Source organism: Varanus komodoensis, unplaced genomic scaffold, assembly GCF_004798865.1.
Source record: "Varanus komodoensis strain SLA01 unplaced genomic scaffold, ASM479886v1 scaffold4, whole genome shotgun sequence".
NCBI classification, from domain to species: domain Eukaryota; kingdom Metazoa; phylum Chordata; class Lepidosauria; order Squamata; family Varanidae; genus Varanus; species Varanus komodoensis.
Genome location: NW_025335941.1, coordinates 36952626 through 36972589, shown reverse-complemented (window position 1 = coordinate 36972589; position 19964 = coordinate 36952626). Strand labels below are relative to the sequence as shown.

Sequence of the window (19964 nt, the reverse complement as noted above, 5' to 3'; positions counted from 1 at the left end):
TTTTGTGCACCAGGCATAGCTCAGTAGCTTGTCATGGAGCAAATAACAGAGCCTTTTTGAGCTTACTGCACTACCCATTTGCTTAAAGCTGGAATCTCTTAACTAATACACAGCAGTTTGTAAAGCTGTGGCATTGAATGATAAGGATCAAGGCCATTAACAAAACTGTGATCAAGGCAATATACTGAACAAGATCTGCACCTGTTAGATTCCATCCATATATGACATGATGTGGCTAAAAGATGTTCTGCTCATGTAAAAGAAAAGGAAAAGCTAATCATCCATTACAATACACTTTCCAGATGCTTTGTCATATAACTACAGCTTCAGCCAACTTAAGAAGAAATTCTGTGCAAATGGGTACAGCAGAAGCATGGAGCTAATTGAAACTTCATATATGTTTCAATGTGGCAGATGCTTTAACCTCACCTCTACCATTACACACACACACATTTTGCTGTTTATGTCCTGCCACTTTGTCCAAATGGCAGACCTATCAGTCAATTTCATTGACTGGGGAGAAGCTTGTGATAACATTATCACAGGTTTTCTCATTGCTTGTTTAGTGTCTAATATTGTATCCCTTGTATGCAAGTATGGTACCCACCCTATAATTTGGTATAGGATTAGAAAAATATACATCCAAGATTTAGAAACAACACATAGTAAAAATAAATATTTCCCTGTTTCTGTTGCTCAGGCATGGGGGCTTTTCCAGAGCAATCTTTCATCTGGTGCTACTGCATAAGAGGATGCTGTAGGATGGGCCAGTGAGAATGTGGAAAGGCGGAAGCAATCATATTGGTCTGTATGGGCCTAGTAATGTACTAGTTGTACTCACGACAAAATTCTGACTTCCTTGGGTGCCAGACTTGCCTCCTTGGAGGTATGAGCTGTGAAACAATAGACCAAGCTATGTTAAAGGAGTATTATTTCTTACAAATGGATGGACCTACCAAATTTGTTCTTGCCAAATTGTCATTGGCTGAGATTACCAGGAGAGTTCAGCTCTTGGGCAGTATAGGATGATGATGATGATGATGAAGATGTAACAAAGCCTTTTCCTCCTTTCATTTCTTCATGAGCTTCAGATTGTTTGTTGAATACATATACATACACATCCATGCACATTTTTCATACTGTACATGTTTTTGCGTACATTTTTAAACAGAAGTTTAAAACATGCCCTCATTGTAAAAAGCATGTTTATGTGCATTTTGGAGATGTGCACATTTTTCTTTGTGCAATGTTGTTGAACACATTTTGTTTCACTTGCAGAGCATATCACAAGCATGGAAATGTATGGGATTTTATTGCAAATTAAGTTCAGGTCTATATTTGGGTTGCAGAAGTACACATTGGGTAAATTCATTGTTTAAAGCTTTCTGGAGCTCATTTCTTGCACATCTATATTCCTTCTCGGCTCTCAGCATCCCACCTTCTTCTGTGGGCCACAAGAAAAGCTACCCTTAAAAGCTTCCACAGGGCTTCCCCTAGCTGTCCTGCCAGCTTTCCCTCCTGCCATGCTGCCATTTGATCATGCAAAGGCCAGGCTGGGTACCACTTGGTGTGTCAGCCACATCAAGGCATTTTTTGTGAACAGAAAGACTGTTTCTGCTCCTGACAGCATTGGTACTGGGGGCCAGAGGGCATTTCACATGGCTGTTCTTTAAAACAAGCACGCCAGCATAGCTTGCGACTTCCAGGAAAGTCAGCATGTGTGTCATGTGGTGAGATCACTGCACAATACTCCCCAGAATGTATTTGAAAAGCCTGTTCAGCCCATTTGGGAGCTGTCACAACCGGCATATGTGTAATGTGATAGAGCAGTCATAAGATCCAGCTTGAGCATTTGCTAAAGTTAAAAATGATTTTTTTTTCATTTCATTCATTGCAGTTGTACATTGCCCAGTAGCCAAAGCTCTCTGGAAAATTTACAAACATTGAAAACTTCAAAAACACAACATTATGAATAACATGGGAACAATTTAACTACATGCATACTAACAGAGCAGACACACTAATCCAAACACTATCTGATAGCCTGACTAGAAGCCTCTCATATATAGCTGAATGCCCAGGAGTAGAGGAAGGTCTTAGCTTAGCACCCAAAAGATAGCAATATTCAATCCAGGCAGGCTTCACTGGGGACATTGTTCTATAATTGGGGGGTGCCATCCCAAAAGCTCTTCCTTGTTCACAGTTTACCAGCCTCCTTTGTCATGTGCCCAAAGGTTGTAAGCCAATAGGGTGGATAACAGCCCTGGCCTGAAGAATCACAGACTTCTGCCCCTGATGTGCTTTCAACCCACCTTTGCTACATTTTGCCTCTTGCACCTTCCTTAGCTTGTCTCCTTCTGCACCTAAATCAGGGATAGCGATTCATCATCAGCTATGTTGGCTAGAACTGACGGGAATTGCAGTTTAATAACATCTGGAGGACCAGACATTCCCCACTCCTGGCCCTAATCCTGTCCCTTATTTCTTATATTCATTGATTCATTATATTTGTATCCCACCGTTTTTGCTTTCAAGGAAATCAAGGCAGCTCACATCATTTTGCTCCTCCCTTCAGTTCAATTCTCACAAGCACAACCCTGTGAGTAGCTTGGCCTGAGAGCCTGTGACAGATGCATTTGTTTTTCCTGAGATAACAGAGATATTACAAGCAGTATGGTATCTAGAATAGTTAAAAATCCTGTTCAGTGTAAATTCCTAAGTGCTTTGCAACTCCTTCTCTCTCAATGCTGCAAAGCCAGCCAGATCTGAAGGATGTCACCTTCGCTAGTAGCCATGATAGATGACAGTGCTCCTCAGGCAGTGTCAAACCTATGAGCTAGCTGAGAAGAGAGGAAGAACGTCTGTAGAACAAAACCAGCATTTTTCCAAACCCACCTCATGCACACATGCTGTTGGCATGTCTCTTAAGATCTTGGATAGCAGAAAAAGCAAAGCGCCCAGCACATGGCTTAGCATATGCATACTTGCTAGCTTTGTAGAGAGAAAAAGCCATTTCTGAGATGTGGTATGAGCCTTGTGCTTCCAAGAGTGATTTAAAAAAAAAAATCAGATCTTATACTGTTTCTGTTTCCTTATTCAACCAAGCACATGATAAATGTAACAAGGTTGAAATGGTGTCAGATTGGGGTCAGGGCAGGTAAAGAATAGAGTGTATATGACATATGGTTAGAAATGTGCACAAAAGCAGAAAGGAGAGGAGACCATAACATTTAGAGCTTGCATGCACAAAGCGGTGAAATTAACCTCAGTATTAAAGAAGCATTAGGTTTGGAATAAAGGAAGGCTTGACACCTACCCTAACTTAATCCTGTTCATATAGAGGTACGCAGCTTCATGGCAGGAACCACATTAGCACAACAACTTTTATTGAGGCAAACCTTGGTCCATCTAGTTTGATCTTGTTGACACTGACTGGCAGCAGTGGCTTTTTGGGGTTTCCCACAACTTTTCCAGACATGCCTGGAGATGCTGGTAACTGAACTTGGAACTTTCTGTATGTACAAATTTCCTGTACCAGTGGACTAAGGCCTCTCCTCTAACCAGCCAGAAGGACTGTAAATCTGCTTTATGGTTCCAACAATAATTATCACTCTGAAGTTGCTCTTTGCATTTCAAAGGAGGACTGCACTGCACTTAGTCAGGACTGTGGCAAGGAGGACGTCTTTAGGCTGCTACTTACAGAACAGGCACATACTTGTACTTGGTAGCATCATGCCTAGTTTGCTTGTCCATTGGAACACTGCCAAACTGCAACGCAATTGCACTGGGTCATGGTATAGGAAGTTCTGAGCTTTTGTAGATCAGGGCTTCCTAACTCAGCACCCACAGTTGTTATGGTGCACAGAAGTCATCCCCTTCTTGCCCACGTCGGAATCAAGCTTTGAAGAAAAACCTTTATATTAGAGATCAGTGTTTTTTGAATCCCTTTCTAGGCTTTAGCATTGCACTTTCTCTCCCTTTGACGCATCTTTAACCTCCTTTGGAATAGCCAAGCCTTCATATTGCATGACTAACCACTGTGTGAGACATTTTGTGGTGGTTCTATAGCCTTTGAACATGGGAAACTCAATAGGAAAGTCCCAACTCTCTCCCCTCACACCACTTCTGAAACTTTTACAAATGGTGAAATTTCCACACACCATCTTAGTGTCTGTGGAGTCATTCTTTCAGTATCCATTGCTTCCGATATCCTAGCTGTTCTAAAGAAAAAAGTAATCAATGGAAACTTAAAGCTTTTATGTCAAGCTTACAGCTTATCTGCTCAGACTTCAGCATCAAATAATGAGGTCCATAGGTTTCAAGGAATGAAAAGACCTTGGTAAGAAAGAAGGAGTAAAAAGATGTGAGGTTGTGAAAAAGAAGTTGCAGAAATGCTTCTTTGAAATGTAGAAATGTTGTAGTTGCTTTAACCATCAGGAAATTAAGTAGTAAAGGGTTTTCACTACAATGAAAGGCGCATGTGCTCTTTTGCTTCTGCTTTGTAATATTCCAGTCTTTGCATGACATCCTATAAAAGTACGTTGGGTGGAATTAAAGGTCAGTCCAGTGAGTAGGGTCTGTCCCTTCCTGCAACAGAGGTAAGAACTAATTAAAATCTCTAAAAGGAGTTTTGAGGAGGACTACCTTTTGCTACTGCCAGCTAGGCTACAGCTGATGAGATATGAAATTTAGCAGAGACGCTCCAGGTGACCTAAGGTGAGAAGTGACTAGTCTTTAAGAAAAATCCTGGGTGGGTCCACATCTTAAGGGAAAACCTCAATGGGTCAAGACTTCGGCATGCAAATGAAATAAGATGTCATGATGCAGGACTGCATGCACGATGGAGGGCAAAAGGTGTTGCCTTGGTGGTATGAAAGCCAAAGTGCATGGCTGGTTGAGAGGGGGCTTAGGCCCTACTAAATCTAAATAAGCCTTCTAAATAAATAAATAAAATCTGCAGCAGGGTATCTCTACTGGGCGTGGGAGCCCAACAGAGTCTCTCTGAAGGGTACAGGGAACAGGTCCTCTTGTATAAACACGCACAGTTCCATCAGCCTCTTTTGCAAAGCCTGCCAAGTAATGACCAAGGGGTGCACTGAAATTAAGGCATGGAGGTGGTGTAGCTCAGGAGGTGCACGGCAAGGTGGCTGCTGCCTCCTTTACTGTAACTTCTGCCTCTAGTATCTGCTGCCTGACATGGCCACCTCACGGTTAAATTATGCATTATGTTAATGGCATATCTGTAACTGAGGCTTTAAAAAAACAACTTTGATTTGGACTGCTGTCAATGACAGCTGGGAGAGGGGGATTTCAGGAAGCAGATGGTGGGGAGAACATTTAATCCCAGCTTCCTTGCCCATGCTGATCTTGATCCAAATTGGAACTGCACACACTTACTGGAAAGGAAAGAACAGGCTCAGGTAACTCCTGCGCAGATAACACCACATGTTGCTCAGCCTACTGGTAAGGCCAGCCCAAAGCCAAGCTTCATTCAAGGCTTGCCACATCACGATGATCTCAAAATGGGTCCAAGTGCCCCACAGAAAAGCCATTTGGTTTGATTCCCAGACCCTGCTGCTGATGACAACAAGAAGAAGTATGTGTGTGTTGCAGAACAAAAAGTGGTGTGACTGAGTCATGAGGAGGCCAGTGCTGTTGTCACAAGCATGACACTCGTGACCTGGGCAGCGCTTGAAGCCACCCTGGCATTTTGAAATGTTACTGGGAGTGGACTTGGGGAGGCAGCAGCTTCAACCCACTGAGCCGTCCAGCCCCTTTTTCTGTATCGTCCCTGGGTGAGGGCACGTTGCTGCGTCACCAAAGGATGCAGAGTGTGCTGGTTTTGGAAAAAGAACGTGCCTGGCTTGCGGAGGGGTAGAGGAGAGGAAAGGATCTCTGCCTCCCCTGAAGGAAATGAAAGAGAGAGTGAGTTGAATTAAGCATCTGGAAAATTACTGCAGCCTCTCAGCGGCTGTTGCTCGCTACCCAGGATGAGTCACCCGTTGGTTGCCAAGGCAACAGATATTTTCCTCCTGCTGCTGATCAATTTTGCCTACACAAAGGTCCAATGAAGCTGTGAGCTGTGTAGATAATGCAGTCGAGTCACAGAAACTCCTACCAAGCAAACGTTTGCATTTTAAGCATGCCATGCAGGCTGCGAGCTCCTTCAAATTCTTACCAAGAACATTAGTTCTTTCTCTTTGCTTTCTTTTTAAAATTGAAACTGCATCACTGCCATGTACAGGACTTTGTAGAAGCAACTCCTGTCATTCAGCTCCTACAAATACACATTTGCATCTTGGCCTGGAAAGACACAGAAAGTGAAGCTGCCGACATTAATATTATGGGACCATCAAGTCCAAGTACTGAATGTAATGGAGGCAGAAATGGCATCAGAGACACACACCCTAACCCAGAGTCCTATTGAATTATGTCTTGGCATGCATTTTTCCACTGGCTGTGTGGCCACAGACAGAATCTTCTTGCATCAGCATTGCACTATGTATAATGGAAATGCCTATCAACATATCTATTGCTTTTGAAGTACTCCCTAAGGTGCCAGCCACATCGCTCTAATATAGTGTGCATAATATTGGGAGCAAATGGGGAGAAGTTTCACGAGTTTGAGGAATTATTTGAGGGTTCTGTTTGCCTAGAAGAAGGTTCCTGGAAATGCATGACATTTCTGTGACATGAGTTCTATTTACACATATAAACCAACTAAGCATAAGAATGTAAGAAGAGCTATGCTGGATTTGTTGCTGAGTGGATGCAATGCCGAGAAGATTCTTGTAAGCAGCCGCAAGTTCCTTGAAAGAGGAAGAAAGGTGGAGTACAAATTCTGCTCACACTATGGCCAACCAGCTGCCCACAGAAAACCCACAGGCAGGATGCAAGTGCAATGGCAAGAACCTGCTCATGTGCCCCAGCAACTGGTAGACTTGGTGCCTGGCTCCGAAACTGGAGGTAGCGAATAGGCAATAGGAATGGCAGACACGGTTAGCCTTCTCCTCCATGAATTTGTCCAGTCCCCTTTTAAAGTTGTTCAAATTGGTGGTCATGACTACATCTTGTAGAAGCAGGCTTCATAGTTTAACTATATGCTGTGTAAAAAAAAAGTATTTCCTTTTACCTTTCTTGAATCTCGTACCAATCAACTTCATGGGAGGATCCCACAGTGTTCCAATATTAGAAGAGTGATAAATATGTCCTCCTACCCACTTTATCCATGTCATGAATAATTTTGTTCACCTTTGTCATTTCACCCCTTATTCACAGAAACATAGAAACAGAGCGAGTCAGAAGGGGTCTCCCGGGCCATCTAGTCTGACCTCCGGTACCAGCCAGCTCCACTCACGACATGCCCACCATGTGCATGTCCAGCCTATCCTTGAACACCCGCACCGATGGGGCCTCAACGACCTCTCGTGGAAGCCCATTCCACACCCTCAGGGTCCTAACTGTCACAAAGTGCTTCCTGGCATCTAAATGGAACCTTGGCTCCCTGAGCTTTGCTCCATTGGAGCGCATCCTGCCTTCCTCTGCAGGGAAGAACAGGTCTCTACCCATCTCCATGTGACATCCCCTCACATACCTGTATGTCGCCAACATATCCCCTTTGAGTCTCCTCTTCTCCAGGCTGAAGAGACCCAGTTCCCTCAGTCTTGCCTCATACCCCATCCCCTGCAAACCAGCCACCAACCTTGTGGCCCTACGCTGCACTGACTCTAACCTGGCTATATCCTTTCTGTAATGAGGGGCCCAAAACTGAGCACAGTACTCCAGTTGCAGGCGCACCAGAGTCGTGTAGAGTGGTAGTAATACCTCTCTTGATCTAGAAGCCACACTTCTGGCTAGGCAACCAAGGGTGGCGTTTGCCCTCTTGACCACCGCATCACACTGCTGACTCAAGTTTAGCCTGCAGTCAACCACTACCTCGAGGTCCCTTTCACAAGTGCTGCTCTCCAGCCACTTGTCACCTAACCTGTACTTATAACACCTATTCCTATGCCCCAAGTGCAAGACCTTGCACTTATCCACATTGAACGCCATCCTGTTGTCTCGTGCCCACTTCCATAGTCTGTCCAGATCCTTTTGGATCTGGAGTACCTGCTCCTCAGTTGTGGCCAATGCTCCAGTTTTAGTGTCGTCTGCAAATTTGATCAGCAGACTGTTCACCCCTTCTTCCATGTCATTGATGAAAAGATTAAACAGGATCAGCCCCAGGACAGAGCCCTGGGGATCCCCACTTGTCACTGGCCGCCATCCCAATGATTCCCCACTAATGGTTACCTTCTGCTTTCGGTCAGTCAACCATGCCCTAATCCACCAGACAGTGCTTTGGTGTATCCCAAAACTCCTCAGTTTCTCCACCAAGATATCATGGGGCACTTTGTCAAAGGCCTTGCTGAAATCCAGGTATACCACATCCACTGCATCCCCTCCATCTAGCCATCTCAAAACCTTGTCATAGAATTCACAAGGTTTGTCTGGCAGGACCTGTTTTTGCAGAAGCTGTGTTGTGTGGCTGTCAGCCTCCCTTCCCTATCTAGCATCACTAGATCTCTCTCTATTATGAGCCTTTCCATTGTTTTTCCTACAATGGATGTAAGGCTAACAGGCCTGTAATTCCCCATGTCCCTTCTGCACTCTTTTCAGAGTGAAACATTCCCACATTGTATTATTTTCTCATGGGGAGGTTGCTCCGCTTCTTTGATCCTTTTAATTGTCACTTTCTCCACTTTTCCCAATATCTACAATTGATATTGTAGTTTTATATCAATTAATACAACTACAATATCATACAACCCTACAATATATGATTGTAAAATGAAGGTTCACAACATTAACACTCCAACATGTTCCCGTTTCCCATCTTCAAAATGACTTCAGAAACCAGACATAAATCAAGAGGAAGCATAAACTCTGAGATCCTGGGAAATTTTTCCTGCATGTGGTGGGGTAGCCATGTGGGGGAGAAGAAGAACTCCACTCTGTGAGCATTCATTCCCACTGACACTTTTCCTTGCTTCTCCCTCATGCCAGCTCCCTTAACATTTTGATATAGACAAGTGTGGCTCTTCTTCAATATACACAAGTGCCATTGTTACTCAAGAATGTGTCTACAAATGGGAAGATGTTATCTTGTTGCTAAAGAGCTGTCACTTCTTTAAAGCATATTTCTTAGCATTCCATCAATTATGTCCTGAAGTGTCAAATCAGACATGCTCAGTAATTAACTTGCCTTTTCATCAATCAATCATCACAGAGTCGCATGCATATACCCTAAGAAACATGGGGGATGGCAGAAAATGCAACTGCATGGCTGCTTTCTATTTTGACCTCCTTCATACACACACATCAGTGGATGTTTGGGAAGTTACTTCCTCATAGGGCAATCCCTAGTAAGGTGCATGACTGAAATCACCATATTCAAGACAAAGGCAACACTCCAGTGGGAAAGAATTACACATGATTTGCTGTGTGTACCTGCTTGCTTTATCTATATTCATTTCTAGGAAGAGTGAGCTTGGTTCATGTGCTATTTCCTCCAACTGGTTGCAGGAACTCAATTGACCACAGAATCTACATTTGACTTTTCTAGGTTCATCACAGAATTCCTGTATGCAGACTAAGTTGTTTTTGTTCCTAACAAAATCCACTTAAAACAACAACAACAACAGTGCAGTTACCTTCTATTTGATCTGTATACAAAAGAGCAAGATTGTGTCTTCCATTGTAAAGACCTGGACTGAGCAGTGTGGATCACCTGCCTAAATTGGGAGGTGTGCTTTGGCGTATTGTTCTTGTAGCAGAATCAGCACATAGGCAGTCCTTCACACATTAGAAAGCATGGTGTTGAGACTGCTTTAGTTGCTCAAGTGGATGATCTATGATTTAGAATTGGTAGGTGAGTGTCTCCCTGTTGCTTCTGTTGGATCTCTCAGTGACCTTTGATTCTAGTGACCATAGTATCCTTCTGGATCTTCTGAAGGATTTGGGAACTGGAGTTGTTCCATTCCTACCTTTCTGGACAATTCCAGATGGTGATGCTTGGAGACTGGTTCTCCTCTAAGAAGGAGCTGAATTGTGGAGTCCCACAGGGCTGTTTAACAGTGATTCAGAGAGGAGATGCTGTCTCTAGTAGAAGCAGCAGATGATAGCAAGAAGTTGATCTGTGTGTCAACCTCTGGGGATAATATTCTGAAGAATGCTTCTGTAAGATTTATGTTAATTACCCAGAGGGCTTTCTCAGTGGTTGCCCCCGCACTGTGAAATTGCCTCCTGGGACAAGTCAGATATCCCAGAATACCAACTTTAAGAGGGAGTGAAAGATGAATCTCTTCTGACAGGCCTTTTCAGATTACTTCTCATATCAGTTTTATATAATATGCTGTTTTGGTCAGTTTTAATCATTGCTGGGTTTAATTTTGATCACTATTGGATTTAATAAACTGCCCATAGCCTCTTGGAATTGGGTGGTATATTAAAATATTAATTAATTAATTGGGCAATAAAGAGGCAATAGAAGCTTGAAGAAATGACAGTGAAGAGGAAATATGACTGCCATCTTCAAATATTTGAAGGGCTGTCACAGAGAAGGCAGAGCGATTTTGCTTTCTGTTGTTTCAGTGGATGGGTCCTGAAACAATCGTTTTCATGTAAACAGTAAACATCTCATGTTTTGTCACTGCTTCTCTTACAGAAATGTGTGGACAGCGTATTCTTGTGCTTGGCATCCCATCACAACAGGCAGAATAGCAGGAGTATGAGCAAGCCAGTGTTATACCATCTTGAAAATCACTGCTATGACGTGGGAGTGTCCCAGACGAAAGCTGCTCATGAACGTGGCAGCTTCTCAGTCAGTGCAGGACTGCTGTAATGGACTGCTGCCAGGCTCCACTTTGTAGTACCTGGGAATGTGTCGTTTGCCTTTATAATTGCCCCAGAAAAGAAAAGTCATCTGGAAGAGCCCATTAAGAATAACTAGAGCTAGTCGACACAGTCAGTCAAAAACCATAAAGAAGTACCAGGTGGAGTGCATTGGTTTTTAGTCCAACAAGAGTACAGTTGAGTCCTTACTGAGATTTTGAGTGCTCCCAGGCAGAGGGCTTCTAGCAGCCAGAAGGCACAGTGCAGCTGTTACATCTTTTTCTCCTTAATGGATTTTTTCATAAAAAACACAGGGGAAGCCCTAAAAAAGCACAAGAGTGTCGCAAGAAGACAGTAACAACAGTTTGGTCTCTGTAAACTTCTGTGCATGAAGTAGTATGACAGCACTAATAAAAGCCTAATCAGAAACACACTTGACTCAAAATCTTCATGGACTACTGTTTCAATTATCTTCTTATTACATTGCATTTATCCCACCTTTGTTTCTCTTGTGAGGAACCAAAGGTGGCTTACATAGCACCATTTTATCATCACAACAACAACTGTATAAAGTAGGTTGGGCTAAGAATTTGTCACTAGCCCAAAATCACTCAATTGTCCAAGTGGGGACTAGAATCTGGATCTTCCAGATTCTCAATCTCATACTCTAACCACCACACCATACTGTATTTCTATGTAAATGCAAATACATACAAATATATGTATCCAGAAGCAAGTCTCATTGCAGTAATGATATCTTGGGAAACTGGTTAGATGTTCATAGCACAGATGCCGGTTAGCCTTGTTTTTTTTTTCTATAGTAGGCAGAATTATACCTAAATTTAATAATATTTTTGAGAATTTGATTTCTGGATTTCCCTCTGAGCTGTAGGAGAATGCCATTCACACTCCACCAAAGAATATTCTGTAAAATGGTTTTCCAATCTTTCTACCCACAAATATTTTTGGGCACAACAGTGGACCCAGTTTTAATATTGCTTAATATTAGTTTAATATTGTTGAAGGAAAGAATGGGCTTGTCTTCTGTTCTTCTAAGTCCTTCTTTCTTAGTTTATTGTTCCCATAATCTGTCAATAAGAACTAATAATATAATTGCAGTGTGTGTTACCTGAGCTGAATTTTAGGTTGCCCACAAACTGTTGAAGAATGTTTTCTCCTCCATGAGAGTATCTGGCAAACCCTGCACAAGTATTTTGTCAGCTGCAAATAGGATAGGAAATTTTGGGAGGCAATATTCAATCAGTCCTACTGATGAATTGTTCTGCTTATTGACGCAAGAACATGTCATCCATTCATTAATTCATGTATTAGAAGACCCCCTGGATTCAGTCAAAATTCCTGTAGTATCCAGTGGCAATGAAGGCTTTATATTGCTGTCATGACTGATAGCCAGTAAGAAAATATTTGCCGTGACTCGGATTCGAACCGAGGTTGCTGCGGCCACAACGCAGAGTACTAACCACTATACGATCACGGCGCGCCACTGCGGAGCTGACATGCTGTGCTATTATGGAGTCTGTCTTGCTGAGTCATTGAGCTGGCTTCCTTTTCTTTCTCTTTCTTGCTTGCTATCTCAGAATAGTTACCGTTGGCAATTGTAAGTATGCAAAAGGATAGAAAGTCAGCAAGCATCCAAATATACATAAATTATAAACTCATCAATCAGGCATCTTCAATAAGGTCCACGAAGATCCCCTCTTCTGACCAAGAACAGAGAAAATATTATTGGCAGAAGCCCAACTGGATGCTGAATTATGGTAAGGTTATTTCATACGTCACTTTAGAGTCTACACAGAGTCTACTGCCGCCTCACATGTACGCATACACCTGTTCACCACGCCAGTGTATATTTCGTACTTTTGGATTGCATGAAATGCTTTTGCTGGCCACTCTGGCTCTAATTTGTTTGACAGAAAATGATGGTTGTCATGAGTGAGAATTCTCTTGTTCAGCTCCACATATATGCATAGGTTAACAAACTTATGAAGACTACTGGCCATATCAGTGTTTGCATTTCACACACAGCCTTTCCAAGCTCACATGAACGTCTTTCAGCTCTATTGCCAAAAACAACCCTTTTCCCTCTTCCACTTGTGCATGTGAGTCATTAAACTGCCTCCTGACACCATCTGCTGGAATGTGAGGAAAAAACAAAAAAAGCCAGCAAAGCACTGAAATAATGCAGGGATGATTTTAAGAGGCAAGTATGGGAGTTTTCTTTTAGAGGTGGCACAATCATCCAAGCTGTGGTTTAGTGTCAAGCTGACCCTGCCGCAGAAGGACCTGAAAACAAAGGTGAACTCCTCTGTCTATGAAACAGTAAGAACTGGGCTTTCCGTGAGGGATCTACGCCCCAGGAAGAGCTGGCATGGTTTTTGTTTAATCCCATCATAATTAGGACTCCACTTCTGAGTGGGACTTTTAATTGTGGAGAAAGGGGTTATTCCTAGATACCTGTTTTTCATATCTGTTCAAGCACACTTGAAATGGCAGACCATACATAGCCTGCTGCTGATGTAGGAAGCCATCTTGAAGGACTACTTGTGAGCAGCTCATCTCTCGAGGGCAAGACTCTACTGTGTCATGCTCTGGCAAGCTGGAGTTCTGATCAGAGATGCTGCCACAAGACGGATCTCATTTCTGATATTGATACTGAGGAACACCAAAGCCAACCTAATGGCAAGGGTGCTGAATTTGATACTGTTAACTGCAAGAGTAGAAAACTTTTAATAAACTGTCCTGAGTGCTATCACAAAATGGCTGCTATGGGAGGCAGGGCAAAGGACAAGTAACCTGCCCCAAAGGCTGAGTACAAGGTGGGGTGGTGTCTGAGCTGCAGCCTGCCATCAGAAATCTGACTGGCTGGCAGTGGGAAAATACGTTTTTGTTTCTTTTGAGTGGGAAGCTAAGAAAGTTATTTCAAGAGAACTGGAGCCCATGTTGCCTACCTTTACATAGCAGGTTGTCCATTTGCATGTATCAATCAGCTATGGCCAACAAATGGCCAGACAGATAGATACAAGTAGGACGTTGCATTGTGGAGTGTTTGCGTCCATGGCTGGCCGGAACAATGTCCACTTCCAGGATACTGCATCCCTTCCCTCCTTTCATTTTCCACTCCTTCTCCATGCCAGTTAGGACTCCCTGGTCCCTGGGCACACCCAGTCCTCACTGAACAGTTTGGGGGAAATTTAGCTGCCCCCCTCCCAAAAAAAACCCCTTTCTTGTAGTTTGGCAACTGTTGAGGTTCTTCTGAACTTTCTGATACATTTTGAGCATAAGTAGTGCCATTTTGGCTACATAAGGGCTGGCTTTCAGAGAACTGAAATCACAGTTCATATATATCATGAATTCATGCCTATCTATTGAGGAAAGAGAGGTACAAGACACACTCAGGAATCCTCTGTGGCTTTCCTGAGGGACAAGCTGAAGCTACTACACCATGGGATGCTTCATATCTGCTTTTGTGATCAGTGAGTCTGTTCTTCATTATGAATATTCACGATTACATGCTTTAAACAGATTTTGCTGCAAGCATCCAAGAGAGTACTGCCAGTGGTGGACTGCCATTTTTCACCAAGTAGGATATCACTACTACTTCATTTCTCCACATTTATCATCCTATTGACAACATTTTCATATGCAATTTTAACAATCCCCTGAGTATAACCACACACTATAATTCCAATAGGGGTCATGGAGTTTAGCAGGTTTGCTATGCAGCTGTGTGTCAGTTGTTAGGGTTTGGAGAGTTTTTTTTTTTATCCTGGGGTAAAAACTCCTTAGTTTCAGAACCAGTTTGGTGCTGCTGGAAATGACATTTCCTCCCCTCTTCTGTTTTGTTCTGGAACCTTCCCCTGCCAGCAAATAAACTTGTGAATAAACACCCCAGCCTGCTGCATTGTGTCTCCATTTTAACCATTTCTCCCCTGCTATTTAAAATATGCACAGAGGGACACAGGAGGAGACAAGCCTGCTTAAAATGAGCCTTCCAGAGGTTTGGGCTGCATTTCTAGATGGTTTCATGCGTTTGCTGCAGGGGACTTTCTGGGCAGTGATGAGTCATGCATTAGCAGTGCAGAGACTGCGCAACCAAAACAGCAGCCATTATTCTCTCAGCAACAGATTATTAGACTCCTTTTTCTTGGGAGCACTGGAGATGTATGAAGACACTGGATTACCTTTCCCATCTCCCTTTCTGAAGGCAGTCAAAAAATGGAAGTTTTCCTGTCAGCCCCTTATCTATCCATGCACCAGAAACAGGCAGAACAATCTGGAAGGATTTGCTCACAAGCTGGGAAATCTGCATGCACCTTATGCTGTACATGCAAGAAGGAGATGAAGTAGTCCAGAGTAAGTCGGTCCTCTTGCCCAGCACTACACCTGTAGCTTAGCCTCCTCTTCGTGTTGTAGGTGAAACAGGGAGTCTTGTTCCCTGTTTCATACTGAGGGGAACAGGCATGCAAAAACCTCAGAGGAAGGAGTGGACAGATGAAGGTGCATACAAGCAGGTACCTCAGCTCCTTTTTCATGAGAAAAAAGTAAAGGTATTTGCATATTTTATGGTTGCGACCTGACAACCCAAAATATTTGCATGTCACAGCATTCTTTGCATTTCATTATCAGATCAGAAGGGATGCTAGATCAAACTGTACCCTTAAGAGCAAGTCTTATCCTGCTGCAGTTGTATAGGAGCTGCTTCTCCTTTTCACAATTCTCTAGTGATGTGGGAAGTTATGTTGTTCCTTTCCATACAAGCGGCAGCCAGCCAAAGTTGGGCATGTGAAAGGGTGGGTGGGTGTGCAGAAGAGGATGGGTGTGAGTCAGTGGGGCAGAAGAACTGCTGAAGAACACTGAGGGATGTGCTGATGATGAGTCATCTGTGCCCGACCAAAACTGATGGACACCAGCTGCCAGAGCTATGAGACCAGACTGAGATGGCAAGAGAACTGTGTCAAAACAATGGTTTTCCCAAACTTTCAGTCTCAAGCAGCTGATCTTGCAGACCTTTTGTATCAAACAAGTCAAAAAAAGATCTGCACGCTCCAAAGGCTATTATTTATATTACATTGCCAGATTTCTTCTTCTTGCAAGGAACCCAGTGCAGCTTACAAGTTTGTCCTCCTCTCCATTATATCGTCACAACAACAACCCTGTGAGGTAGGTTAGGCTGACAGCCTGTGACTGGCCCAAAGCCACCCAGTAAGCATCACAGCTGAGTAGGGACCAGAACCTGGATCTACCAAGTTCCAGTCCGACTATGCCCAAGTCCAACCACTATGCCATTATGACATGACTAGACCATCACCATTATGGCTGACTAGCATTCTTATGAGGAATACTCTGATCAAGGTCTGCTGCCTGTTATTTATGTTTTGGATTGTACCAAATTCAGGCAGCATTTTTAAAGAGGGTCTTGTCATGTTGAATCAGCCACATCTGGAGGGAGTTCTACTCATGTTTGCCTGCACATGAGCAGCACTTGCTGGATGATTGTGGACCTTCCCTTATCAGTGCTCCTGACCACACGGCACATTCCACTCATGTTCAAGCAAATGCATGTTGGACTCCTATTCAGGCCTTGCCAAAGTCTGAACAGAGAGGAGCACAGCCAGAGCAACACTACACATTTTAAGCCCTCGCATGTTCAGACAACTGCCTGAACTCAGCTTGTGTAACTAATGACATCCAGTGCTGTGTAGGTATATCACAGAAGTTCTTCCACTAGGTTCACTTGCTGACACTCCTGTTACCAAACTCAGCCAGTCAACAGCTAGGGCAAACCTGGGTGGACCCCAGACCCGAGCCAAAAGGAGCCTGAGACGAGACTTAGAGCCAAAGCAGCTTTCTTCTAGTGCACTATAGACTGAAGGGAGACAAAAGGGGACATTCAGCCCAAAGCAGTGTCTCAAAAGTTGCACCCTGGTACATGCGTTTTATACCCTAGGTAACCAATTAGGTCACCTAATACACATCTAATACATCAATACATCAATGTATGCACCCCCTCCTGTGCTGGAGAAAGAGTCCTTTCTTCTGTCAAGGACCAGACATTTCCCATGTATATTTCTTATCTGCTCAAGATTCACACAGGCTTGCCATGTTCTTACTCCCTGCACATTTGCAACTTTCATGGCAGCTAGAACCAGTTTCCACTGATTACTCTATTCAAGGTCAGGCTAGCGTGTTAGCTGTGGGTTACACAAAGTTCATTTTGTTCTTATCTGCCCTCCCTTCTGGGACAGTATAACTGTGATGTTTTTACTATGTGGCCTTCCTTTGGCCAACTACTTTTGGGGACTTCCTCTGACCAATTACTTTTGGGATGTTTTGGGGTGCTGCAATTGGCAACACTCCCATTGGTTGCTGTAAACCAGAGACAGGCAAAAGGTGCTTTCTTGACAGATGCCTCCTTTTATTATTATTATTTAATTAATGCATTTTCTTGCTGGCAATTGGTATTGCTGTGAAATAGATTTCTGCTGGTGCAGAAAACTGGATGCAGAGGAGCTGTTCAGCATGTTGAATCTCTGATCACATCTCTGCCTTGTAGCTGCTTTTGGGGATGGGTTATTTGCCCTTTACCACATCTCTCTGGCCAGCTGTTTTGTGATGATGCTCAGGAGATTTTCTCAAATTGCACATGGACAAATGAGGTTGCCTGCTCCTGCTGCAAACCCTTTGACCTGGCCATATACCTGGTCCAAGCAACCTTTAATCTGGGGAGCAGTTCTGATTTCTTTTCAAATATTATGTTGTTTATCTTGTCCTTTGTCAAGATCACAGATTCTTTTGGTTTTACGGGACTGCTGCAAACTGTCCTATAATTCTCAGAGTGCAGTACAATATTTACTTGAGCACATCCCCCTCAGAGTGGGAGCAGACATAAAAATGTTAGAACAGGAGAAAACATTCAGAAATAGACAGTTTTCCCAAGAATTTCCTGATAAAGTTCAGAAATGCCAAGCCAGTTCTGCAGCTGAGAGGAATTACCTGTCGTTATTTTGGATTTTGCATCAACATAAGAGGGAGGGATATTCATTACAGATTTCTAGTTCTGTTGTCCTCTGGCCTTAATGTGAAGGACAAGGGACACAGTGGGGGAAAAATAAAGCAGCCAAACATAGTGTTTGACATTAAGGCTGCAATCTTAATTACCCTTAAACAAGGCCCGTAGGAATTAAAAAGACTCACTTTTGAATAAACTTGCTTAGTTATGTACTGTTAAGTTGGAATCCTAAGCAAATGTATGCAAATAAATGGAATCTGCTCCCAAGTGAGGACAATTAGGGTAAAGTGTAACTGCAACAGGTAGGTATACATTCATGAGTTCCAAAGAAGAAGTACTTACATACTACAAAATAAAATATTTCCTATGCAGAGTCAAGCCATCACTCAAAGAGTCAAGTCATCATTCTTCCCTTTACTCCTCCAAGGCAAGGTTATTGGTGCATATAACACCTCAGACTTCATGTGAAGTGGTCTTGCACACCACCAAAAAAGAGACCATATGGTAATAATTTATGTGGAATTACTGTAGTTTCTTCAGAAACCAAATGCTAAGTTGCATGCTTGCTTGGTCTGTTTTCCAAGTGCTATCCACGGATGGGCAACTTCAGAGCCACCGCTATCCTCCACTGATATTATACTGAACTTAGACTTGGCAGCTTTTCAAATGCAGGCCACCTTCAAAACTAGGGGCAACCCCTTATCACCTTTCAATTAGAGCACACAGCCACCCTGAGAGTGTACAACATTGTAAGACATCCAGCACAAAGTGCTACCTGCTGAGGGAAAACCAAAAGAATATGTGCCATAAAATAATTTTGGACTTGTATTACATTTTGCACATATACCAAGACTTATTGACATATCAAAACTCACTAAAGCTGAGAAACTGGTGCAACAAATTGTGCAAAGGAAAATGTATTCTAAAACGAATAAGGTCAGGCCATATTGACTTAGTTTCCTTAAGGTCGGAGCAGGGGCTACTCAGGAAGCAGAGCCCAGAATACGTGTTAGTTCTTTTTCCCTTGCCCCACAAAAGGTCAGGGAACATTTTTTAGGGTGTGCCTGTGTGTTTGATACAGTTCCCACAAGTCACACTCGCACATACTTTCCACCATCTCCTCCCACCCATTCCATCATCCATTCAAGTGTCCTCTGACCAACAAGGCTTTCCACTCATTTCTTGCCTTTCCAGAGGGTGGTTGATCACATGGTCTTGCCTCATCATCTGTCACATTTCCATCAGGTTATTCACACTAATAGTAAGACAAGAAAGCTTTGATCTTAAGATCAAGATGAACTTCAATGTGGGCCAAAATACTGAGAAGGATTAAATACTTCTCAAAGCAGTTTGTTCCTGTGAGCATGTATAAGTGGAGCATGTATTTTCCCACAATATGTATTTCATAGGCAAATGTCACAAGTACATTTACACAGAGAGAAGCAAGTCCCTTATGATTTAAATCAAACACAATTACCAAGAGAGGAACTTGCCCTTAGGAAAGCAGCAAACCTATAAGTATTAGCAAATCAATATGTGTTCAGGCAACTATACCATCTGTTTGGTATTCACGCTGCCCCAGTGTTACCAAGTCAATTCTTTGAAGAGAAACTAAATGACATACTGCCACTGCCCTGCTTTAGGGCTATATAAATACATTAGTTTAGCCTTGCACTCTGTTCCTGTGAACACGAATTGTTCCTAGGAAAACGCTTTTTTAGAGCAAGGTGGCCACCTAGTGGCTGAAATGGTGCGGTAAAATCTGAATACACGCTCATCCAGTTTAACAGCGTCTCTTAGAATGGCGCTAATGATCGTTCCCCTTCCTCCCAGTGCCATGTGATTTGCATGATGAAGGAGACTGTGCATATCAGGGGAAATGGGACTGAGCCTTTGGCCCCACCCCTCAAGACCTTGCACTGAGTATGGCCCTTTGATTAGGCTTTGTGCAGAGGCTTTCCCTATGCAGTTGTCCGTGTGCGGTGCAGGGGCATCCGGGAGCCTGGAGCGGTGTAATCCTGGGAAAGGAGTCTCAGCATGAATGACGCCTGAAGGAGGCGGG

General features: G+C 43.2%; 1 non-coding gene across 1 annotated transcript; it reads right to left on the bottom strand.

The window, feature by feature from the left end:
* Positions 1-12298: 12298 nt before the first annotated feature.
* On the bottom strand, positions 12299-12370 carry TRNAH-GUG. Its single transcript has one exon. It is a non-coding gene; the product is annotated as a tRNA-His (tRNA).
* Between the last annotated feature and the right edge of the window lie 7594 nt (positions 12371-19964).